This window comes from Cydia fagiglandana, chromosome 21, assembly GCF_963556715.1.
Source record: "Cydia fagiglandana chromosome 21, ilCydFagi1.1, whole genome shotgun sequence".
In the NCBI taxonomy this organism is placed as follows: domain Eukaryota; kingdom Metazoa; phylum Arthropoda; class Insecta; order Lepidoptera; family Tortricidae; genus Cydia; species Cydia fagiglandana.
Genome location: NC_085952.1, coordinates 9,640,456 through 9,649,822, shown reverse-complemented (window position 1 = coordinate 9,649,822; position 9,367 = coordinate 9,640,456).

Here is a 9,367-nt window from a genome sequence, read left to right as displayed (position 1 = left end):
AAATGGACTGTCATCTTTAAGGTGACAGTCCATTTCCAACGACAGCTGCATTAGTATTACTGTTAATTTTACTATGGAAATTGACAATGACAGCGACGCGTTCAGTACCGGTAGTGCAGCTGCGGTTAGAAATGGAATGTTACCATTACATTCCCTTGTAGCAGCAGTTGTAGCGCTTATGGGCAGATTGATACCCCATCACACATAACAGCCGTAACAGCCATAGAAAAGTGAATAGGGTAAACTACTTATTGAATAAATTTCACATCGAACCATTAAGCCCCCCCCCCCACATCTAGCGTCTTTCGAGCGTCGGCGTCTACAACTCTATGGCCGCTGCTCGACGCAACTGAGCAGCGAAGTCATTTTCCATAGCGCTGACCAGACGCCGACGCTCGAAAGACGCTAGATGTGGGGGGGGGGGCTAATACTTAGTACTGTATAGTTTACTTTTTATAAGGACCAGAGTAAAAACCTTACATATAAAGGATCATTTTAATCTTCTTCTGCATTTACGTTGATGTGTGAAACTGCTCGTTTCGCTCTGGACCCGAATTACGTGAATGTGTTTGTTATTAGCCAGGTGTATGCTTTCTCTTTCACGCGGAGCAAGTTCTAAGAAGTAGCGGGCAATAGAAAAGTTAAAGTGAGGACTCTTAATAAAAAAAATTGCTTACCCACAATATAGAAAGAAAATTATTACCGCAAAACGGGGTGAGTAGGTTTCGCGGGGAGAGTTGGGTTATGAATGGGGAGAAGGCTTGGGAGGGGGGTGAGAAGGGATTTTAAGGCTACTGCTACAAAATAATGTATTCCAATTTAAAATGGGGCTATAGTAATACGCATAATAAAAAAAATCGATCCAACAATCTTCCAAAATCACCTTTGTATGAAAAACCCTCTCACCCCAAATACGAGGCACTACGGGGTGAGGTGGGTTTTCCTCTTTATCGTCAAAGTTATGAAATGGAACTACCCAAAATAAAATACAAACATCCGAACCACTTATTATATACACCCTTCAGTTTTCACATGTAAAAATAAAATTTTATCGAGGTTTGACAGTCAAATTTCACCCAACTCACCCCATTTTACGGTACCACAAAAGCATAAAGTTTTCAGTCGGTTCTATAATAAAATATTACCTTCAGCGAAAACTCATTATTTGATTCAAGTATATTGAAGGTTTTGTAAGTTTTAACCGCAAAATATGCAACGTATTTACATAAAATCGTAGACTTTTACATAGCGTGAGTGTATTCTACTTTGTGAAAATTGTGAATGACAATAGTACATTATTGTCGAGGCTCGGAAGTAGCTACTTGCAGGCTGAGGATTCGTTTTAAACGGACGACCTTGGGAGTCCGTTTAATTGAATCCGAAGCCAGCAAGTAGCCTTCCAGCCGAGTCATATATAGTGCTTTTCTCAAAAATGGTGCAAGAAATATAAATATCATAGAAATATTTTACAAAAGCAACGTTCTTACATATATATTTTGACAGTAATAAGCCCATGCCGCCATTTTATTTTTTTTAATAAAAAAATTGAAGTGTATTTTTCTGCCAAAAATACGCCAACCTATTTGAGACATCTAAATAGTCGCGGTACTAATCATCTGTTTGGCTGTTTAATGGGCCTGTGCCTTCATTTGATATGGTCATTTCAACTTTTAAAAAGTTTGGAACTCGACAAATAATGGAATTTGTATACAACATTGCAGTCCCAAAATCGAGACTGCAATGTTTTTAACTTTTTAATTTTTGACTGACCATAAACTACGCGCTTCGCGACCTAGTTTTTAGACGGCAAAGTCGACTTTGCCGTCCATTTTTGAGAAAAATAATAATATAGCTAACTATATAACTAGCACATAATGCTAGCATAGAAATAATTATTGAGAATAATAATAATCTTAATAAGAAAAGTTATTCCTAAACAAAACACAAGTTAAATGCAATTTACAATAAATATGTATCTTCCTCTTCTTCACCACCATTTGTCCATATGTCTATATGTCTCTCTATGTTCAGTCCGGCGAATTAGTCTTATACATATAATAAATACGTACAGCTTGGCAAAAAAGAGTAGAAATTAAAAAGTGGCAACACTGTAGTGTCGTCCCGTTTTCTTATATTTATTGGTTTGAAAGGGACGACAATACAGTGTTGCCACTTTTTAATTTCTACTCTTTTTTGCCAAGCTGTATGTATTACAACATTCCGCTACAAGTTTAACCCTCGTACCGCCTCCCCAGTCTAATGAGACAGGGATCCACAAACATTGTTCTCCCGCATATTTACCTGCTCCCCGCTAAGCGGAGTGTACATTAATCTTGATAATATGTAAACCAGTTACACGAAAATAGCGAAACAAGCTATTTGAGACATAAGAGGAGTTTGTGTTATCGAAAAAAATCTCTTTAATGGGATCCCATTCTGCGTATACTTAATGAATTCAATGTATAGCCCATCGTCCCCTGCGGCTTTTCCACTCTGTATTCCTATTAGTTGTTAAATTCTTCCTTAAGTATATGACCTAAAGAACCTGGCCGAGGACAGCGAAAACTGGCGCATACTCCACCGACAAGAGCCATGCTCTTAAGTTATGATGATGATGATGATGAGGAGTTTGTGCGGAAAGAGAAGACTCGTGGAATGTATGGGGCTCCATACATTTCACGACTTTTCTCTTTTCGAACAGACTCTAGCAGCCTATGATACCAAACTGGTACTCAATTCATTGGTATTAAAAACCGGCCTAGTTCGAATCGGACTCGCGCACTAAGGGTTCCGTACCATTACGCATTAAACGGTAAAAAAAACACGTTTGTTTTATGGGAGGCGGGAGGCGGGAGCCCTATTAAATATTTATTTCATTCTGTTTTTAGTATTTATTGTTATAGCGGCAACAGAAATATATCATCTGTGAAAATTTCAACTGTCTCTATCACGGTTCATGAGTTACAGGCTGGTGACAGACAGACAGACGGACAGCGGAGTTTTAGTAACAGGGTCCCGTTATTATCCTTTGCGTACGGAACCCTAAAAAGGTATGTTATAAAAGATATTATAACTTTTTATTCCGTTCACAAAATACGCACGTGTATACCCAGCCTTACCTTCAACAGGTTACCTAGACCTACTACTGCGTAATGTCTCGGCAAACTTGCTCCGGAGTAATTTGATTGCCTTGGGTCCTATTCAACAAGTTTTATTGACAGCTCGTGATATGACCCCGCATGACGGTGAGCGCCATTGAAGCTTTAAAATATTCAATGTAGCTTTTTCGTAACAATATTATATTAGTGCGCGTGACATGCACTACAGCGAGTTAAATCAAGTAAGGCCCACTTGCACCATCCCACTAACCCGGGGTTAACCCGTTAAATCGGTAACCCAGTGTCAAATTGTACTGGTAACCATGGTAACTCCAGGATTAACTGGTTAACTCCGAGTTAGTGGGATGGTGCAAATGGCGTATCTAAGTAGACCCTGCTACGGAAAGCGTACCTACTATGTATTAGTGCTACGTAACGGTGCTACGAATTCGTAGCACTGTAAAATTGCTTTGATGCTACTCTCGCGCAGATCTGCCTAACACCCATAACAACCGTAAGGCCCACTTGCACCATCCCACTAACCCGGGGTTAACCGGTTAAACCTGGAATTGCCATGGTTACCAGTACAATTTGACACTAGGTTAACGGTTTAACCGCTTAACCCCAAGTTAGTGGGATGGTGCAAGTGGGCCTAAGTGACATTCGAACTCATTCAATTGTTTACCATCCATGTGCTACATACATGAAAAATATTTTATAATGTTTGTTCAATTAACACATTTAACTACACGAAGTTAATCCAAAACTAGGAACGCTCGCGCCGCCGTCCCACCTACAACAGGCGACCTCCGTCAGGGCGGGAGCTGCGGCTACAACCGCAGAACAGAACAAGCGGCGCAAATATGCTGTCCTCGGTGAGGGATACATATTTGCGCCATTTGGCGTAGAGACTCTGGGACCGTGGGGGCCTAGCGCAAAAGCCTTATTTACGGAAATTCCCAGTGTCTCATCGACACCACAGGTGACCAGAGGGCTGGAAGCTACCTCGGCCAGAGAATAAGCCTGGCCATCCAAAAAGGAAACGCTGCCAGCCTCCTGGGCACTATAACAAACAAAGGTGACCTGGGGAGCATTTTTTACCTATAAGTTAATTTAGGATCTGTTACATTTTAGTTTTAATTTTAATGTTGTTCTTATTATCATTTTGTTTGTTATTGGTTAATTATTTAATTTGAATATTAATTCGTCAGGTGACAAGCAAAAGTCACTACAAACTAAAAAAAAAAATTAAACAAAAATCGACCTTCTTTTAGTACTTAATATGGTTCACTATGGCTATGAACTTGTGATGGTAATTAGTGAGTTTTGCTTATCACCCGACCCTGACCCGGACCCGGACCTGGACCCAGGTATGTCTTTAAACCACGTCCAAGACCACCGGTGGACGGGCAGCAGCGTCCCTCAAATTCGGTGTACTCGACTGCGATCGCCAACCCGCCTGCCAAGCGTGGCGATTATGGCATTCACCATGCTAAAGGGGGAGGCCTATGTTCAGCAGTTGACGTCTTATGGCTGAGATGATGATGATGATGATGAACCATAATGCACAGCTTAAAGCCCCATTCACACGAGAGGAGAGCTTTTTCAACGCGCGTTAATAAAGCGCTTGAATCAGTCTACAGTGTCCACACGCCAAATTCGATTTAACGACCAACGCTTAAAGTCGAAAATCCAACAACGCTTGATAAAAAGCGCCTTTTTTCACGCGCGTTGAATAATCTCTCGTATGAATGGGGCCTAAACTTTTCATAAACGGTAAATATGATAGAAATTTCACAAGTATCAAGACTATTTAATCCATTTTCTGTGGTGTTGTCACATACTGATTTCTAAAAGCTACTTTTTTTTTGCGGTGCAGACTATTTGTGGTCTGACTATATGAACTTGTGGTGGTAATTAGTGAGTTTTGCTTATCACCTGACCTGAGGTTATGTTCGAGTTTCACGGGAGTTTGTATCCATGTTGGTTGTATCTGGGACAGGGCGGGGGTTATTTTTAACGTTCCCTGTAATAAATCGTGCCGTCCAGCGGCCGCTAAAAGGGTTGCCCACGATGGATCACATGGGCGTTACTCCCGTCAAAGAGGACCATTTTATCTACTTATTTTACAAGCTTTTATTTAGTTTCACCTGACCGTTGTCTATCTGTCTGTCTGTGTGTAATCAAATCTTGCGAGTTAAATTTGATCCACTTCCCGGTTTCCGATTGAGCTGAAATTTTGCATGCATGTATAAATCGGATGACAATGCAATATTATGGTACCATCGAGCTGATCTGATGATGGAGACAGGAGGTGGCCATAGGAACTCTGTGATGAAACAACGCAACCTAATTGTGTTTGGGGTTTTTTTGTCTCAATGAGTATTAGTTGTCTGTCGTAAGAAAAGTACAGTCAGCGATAAAAGCTTGTACCAAAAATGAAATTTTTGCCAAAAACTTATTCAATGCACAAAATAAAATCGTTGCGCAGAACAGGCGGACTACCCTGTACATAGATATGATTATCGTTCTTATTTACGTGACGGCGTGATAAAACAGTGTCCGTCAATTTCTATCCCACGCTGACAGTGTTAATAAGTGACAGTTATTTTATCACGTGGATAAAGATGGATAAAGCCATCCATAATACGCCGACTGAAGTGTTTTGCACGTATCAACCTAAACGTAAAGCAAAGCATTTCTGGGCGTTGTTCTTAATAACAATATTATAAAACATTGTTATGTTTGTATGCAATTGTTATTTTTGTTTGTATTAAATATGTTTAAAATCCCGACTTTCTCGAAAAAACAACTAGTTTCTCCAAACCTTGGTACCTGAGTGATATTATTTTATAGCCACAGAGCGTTACTGTTTGTCATAATATAAGATTAGACGTCAAATGTAATGTTTAATTTACTATTACTAGATAGTAAATTAAATGTTAATTTATTTTCGTGCATTGTTCTTTTTCTTTTGTGGCAATGTGGCATTTTTAAAATGTCATTTCTTTTATAATCGTACCTAGGAATCCTCTAGACCGAGTTTAGAGCAATTATTTCATGCAACCGATGATGCCAAAAATGCGGGGGTGCGCGGGACGAGGTGAGCGAAGTCCCGTGCCGTGATTGGTCCGTTCAAATACACGGACGTCACACAAAGACACCTTCGACTCGAACCCATGTTATAAAATTACCGTATGCGTGGCAGAGGGGGTAGCGCGACTATGCTCGGTCTACGGGATTCCTAGTCTATGACCTATTTACTACTAACTATTTAAAAATATTCCTGACTCTAAATAGTTTGGGAACCAGTGGGTTGGAAAATTAAATAGGTGTATCTTTCGTAAAAACCGACTTCCAATCTTATTACATAATAAATAAATAATAAATATTATAGGACACTCTTACACAGATTGACTAAGTCCCACAGTAAGCTCAAGAAGGCTTGTGTTGTGGGTACTCAGACAACGATATATATAATACACAAATACTTAAATACATAGAAAACACCCATGACTCAGGAACAAATATCGACATAATCGAACTGCAAATCGAAGTTGGCTTTAATATACCTACCTACTTACGTCCAACGGCAGTGATTTTGTTTATTGAACTTTTTACACTATTTTAACTACATTTTCTTCTTCATTGATTGGTGTACAAGTATACATAAACCTATGTACCTACAACACACACAGATGTGACCACGATGGATGGAGGTGTGGGCTCAACACACGACTTTAGACTTTACAAGATTTATGAGCACACATACCTTATAACTAAATAAATATACTCAATAACCCAATACTCAGAAGCTCAATAACTCTAACCTCGATAAGACGAAATCCTAAAAAACCGGCCAAGTGCGAGTCGGACTCGCACACGAAGGGTTCCATAACATAAAGCAAAAAACGGTAAAAAAATCACGTTTGTTGTATAAGAGCCCCACTTAAATATTTGTTTTATTTCGTTTTGAGTATTTGTTGTTGTAGCGGCAGCAGAAATAATCTGTGAAAATTTCAACTGTCTAGCTATCACGGTTCATGAGATACCTACAGCCTTGTGACAGTCAGACGGACAGTGGAGTCACTGGAGTCTTAGTAATAGGTTTTTTTCCTTTTTACCCTTTGAGTACGGAACCCTAAAAACAAAACAGAAACAATTTCTTTGTTTCTAATCACATTTAGAGCTTACCAGTGATCGTTGGAGTCTCGTATTGTATACCGACATTGGGCCCGATTCGGATTTTGAAATAGATATCTTTTAGACATCACCAAGATACGATAACGATATGTTTAACTTCAAGATATTCACAAGAGACGACACGTACTAGATTCATTCTAGATACGTTATAGTTTAGATATCAACTAGTTCTCTTTTGCAGCGCAATTCGGGCAACAAATGTCACTTTTACGTTAGATAGAGTAAGATATCTATTAGATGTGAATTAGATCTCTAAGTCATATCCTGTGGAAATCGTTCAAGAGTATCTCCAGAATCGCGCAAATGTCAAATTTGACAGGTTAGATCTTAAACATATCGTTATCATATCTTGGTGATGTCTAAAAGATATCTAATAGATGTCTATTTCAAAATCCGAATCGGGCCCTACGTCCTTATAATGTTGCTTTTATAGTAGGACTAGATAGGTTGCTTTTGATATAATGCTTTTTTTTATATTCTTCCAAAGCTGCCCCATACAATCAGAACACAATGACCACAGTCCGATGTATGATTGATGTGTTCTGACCCTGATTGATATCGTACGATGGGATAAGCCAAGTAAAGGTTAACGTGCACTTGCCAACTTGTTAAATTCCGTAAAACCAGCCAACAATAGTCCAGTATAGTCATAGTCACCAATAAAAAAAATATATAGTCAATAATATGTTACTCTTCGAAGGCCGAAAAAATATGTGACACGCTCTTATGGCTCTACAAATAAGATCATGTCAGATATTTTTGCGACCTTTATTATGTAACATGTTTATGGGTGATACTTCTAGCGCAGGTTCGGGCTTGGCTTACTGAAGTTATACGAGTACTACATAGGTACACTTGTAAAAAGATAAAAAGATAAAAAATAGTTTATTCAAGTAGGCATATTACAATGCTCTTATGAACGTCAAATAAACCTTTACCGGCTCCAACCGTACACCTCTGCCCCGAGAAGATTTAAATCCCCCCTCAATTGGAGGAGGGTATCCCAATATGGGACCGGCAACAAACTCGGCGGGACACATCTTTTCAAAACATTATTACATCTTATAATTAACATGCATTACGAGTAATTAAGAAAAATACAATTTAAATTACTATAGAATTCATGCAATTATACTCAGTGAGTACATAACTTTATAGAATTTGATATAAAAAATAAACATATATGTACATGAAATCACAAATACGTAGCTCTTTCAGAAAACATATCAAATCTTATAAAAGGAAAAGAAATTAAAATCAATAAAAGAAATGAGAATACATATTATATGAATCTGACTGATTGTTATGAGATGCTTTCATACAATTTGATGTGCTTTCTTACCTGAGCTGAGTCACCTTTAACTCTACACATAATACAATATTTTTAATTGCTACTTGTCGTTATTACAGTTTCTGGTTTGGACCATGCATGTTTGTCTGTCAAGTAGTCCTCGACTCTGTAATAAGCCTTCAACATCAATGACTTTTTTAAGTAATTCTTAAGAGCTGGAAAGGGTAATCTTAAAGCATCCTCTGGTAACTTGTTATAAAAATGAATGCATTGCCCAACGAATGACTTCTGTACTTTACGAACACGAAACTTTCTGATAGCAAGCTTATTTTTATTTCTAGTATTATAGTTATGGACATCAGAATTCTTATTGAAGGAGTCTAGATTCTTAACAACATAAATAATACTATCATATATGTATTGGGAAGCTACAGTTAAAATATTAATTTCTTTAAAAAGTTCTCTTAATGATTCACGCACCCTTAAATTATATATAGAACGAATGGCTCTCTTTTGTAAGACAAATATAGTCTGTATGTCAGCTGCTTTGCCCCAAACCAGAATACCATATGACATTACACTATGAAAATAACTATAATAAACAAGGCGAGCTGTCTCAACATTAGTCAATTGTCTAATTCTCCTCACAGCGTAAGCGGCCGAACTTAATTTGTTTGCTAGTGTTCTTATATGAGGACTCCATTGTAGATTTTTGTCCAATGTTAAACCAAGAAACAGTGCTTTATCTACCATCTCTAAGCGTTCATTATTCAAA